We start from the raw sequence: 1,994 nt of genomic DNA, 5'->3' as shown, positions 1-1,994 counted from the left end.
GGGCTTTCTGGGTAAGCACAGCAGGCCAGTCACGGCGGCATGGCGGCCATACCGCTCCCATGGGGAGGCCCTGGGTTTGCGCCCCGGGGGGCCTGTGACCCAGGCTGGCTGGGGCGGGGCCGTCAGTGTGGGCACTGCTGGGGGGTCTCCCTTCCCCCCAGGCTGGCTGGGGCGGGTCAGTCAGTGTGGACACTGCTGGGGACTCTCCCTACCTTCCCGTCTCATGGGAGAAACACGCGAGGAGTGGCACCCACGTGGGACGCAGGCTGCAGTCCTCTCCCAGCAGTGGCCCCAGACGCCATGCTGGGAGGGTGGGGGCTGCCGCCAGGACCCTGGGGCCATGTGGGACCTGAGTTCCCCGAGCCAGAGCAGGGTCAGCGGTGTGGGCCCAGGGAGCGACCCACGGCCCCCCTGTTCTGTGCCACCGTTGGGAAGGTCCTGGGTAGAGGCCCCCATAGGCCTGCCTGGCCCCAACCTCCTCTGGTGTGGGGTGGCTTTGATGGGTACGGGGGGCCTATGGCCTGGTCTGCACACCACCCCAGAAGCATGCCCGCAGCCCCTCAGGCTCAGGGACACTGGGAAAGGGGCGAGTCCACCTCTGGGGACCTGCCACCTCCCCTCCACCCCACCTGGCCCAGCAGCCTCTGCTCCGCCCTCCATGTCCCCTGCAGCAGCCGGAGGACACCCATGCGCACCCAGGCCAGGCCCCGTCCCCTTAGCCTGACTCACACTGGCTCCCACCCACCCAGAGGGCAGCCACACCCCACTTCCCGGCCATCCCCTCCCCTCGCTCCTCCACTCCAGCCACACGGGGCTCTGGCATGTCGGGCCTGGCCTGCCTCCGGGTTCGCTGAGCTGGTCAGAGAACGGGGCCTGGGCAGGCGGTGTCACCCAAAGTCACGCCCATCCAGGACCCGTGTGCAACCGTACCTGGGGACAGGGCCTCAGATGTCCCTGCTGCAGGTGAGGTCGCCCTGCAGTCGGGTGGGCCCCGACAGCGTCCTAGTAAGACCGACACAGATGGTGGCCACAGTCCAGAAGACCAGGGCCCGCAGGGGCCATGGAGAGAGAGCCCTGCCCACCCACAGCCCAGACTTCTGGCCCGGGCTCTCAGGTCAGTGAGTCCAGCTGCCACCCTGCTGGGCTCCCAGTCCCGCGGGCTGCCCCTCACCCGGTTCCCAAGGGTGGCACAGGGGACGGCAGCTGGGGCCGTGAACAGCAGTGCTGCCGCCCTGCCCCACACACTGCGGGACACAGAACTCGCGTGGGAGGGCGTCTGTCTCCCCCCCAGGGACCCGAACTCTGGCCCGATCTTTGCCCTGTTGGTTATCCTGAAACCGAGCCAGGACAAGCCCCTGGTAGCCCCAGACACACGCTGCGCCAACCCGTCATTCAGTATGGCTTTATTCTCTGACGGCCGACTCGCCGCTGGCCAGCCCGGGCTCCACGCCGGGCCAGGAACCTGTGCCGGGCAGCTCGGGGCCCAGCCCAGGCCCGGCAGGTGGCATCCACGCCCGTCCCGGTGACAGCGGCCCGAGCACAGCGGACCAGGCCCGTGGGGCCTCGCAAACAGTCCAGGGGCGGCCACCCAGCAGGGCGGGTCGAGGGGGTCCCCGGCTGGGCAGGACGCGGAAGGTGGGCCGTCCTCTCGCTCCTCCTTGGCACAGGGATGCCCGGGCGGAGCTGCGGCTGGAGCGCAGACCTTGCGTGGCGTGGCCCCCCGGCCGCAGCCAACACTCGGGGTGTATTGCTAGACAACGTACACACCCGTCTCCCTGAGGTCTCCCGCCCCGCAGGGCGCTGCTCGGGCGAGGGGCTCAGTCCACTCCCGGGCCTGGTGCCAACGGTCCTTCCCAGGGACAGAGGTGCCACTTCCCGGGACACATGCCCTCCACAAGGTGAGGAGACAGGCGGGGTGAGCCTGCAGGCGGCGCTGCTCCAGTCCCCATCCCTGGAGCTTCGCCTCACAGGGCCCAGGGGACACGGGCCAGGGG

The sequence above is a fragment of the Tupaia chinensis genome, unplaced genomic scaffold, assembly GCF_000334495.1.
Source record: "Tupaia chinensis unplaced genomic scaffold, TupChi_1.0 Scaffold149964_2, whole genome shotgun sequence".
In the NCBI taxonomy this organism is placed as follows: Eukaryota; Metazoa; Chordata; class Mammalia; order Scandentia; family Tupaiidae; genus Tupaia; species Tupaia belangeri.
The sequence above is the reverse complement of the archived record's forward strand: the minus strand, read 5'-3'. Positions refer to the sequence as shown.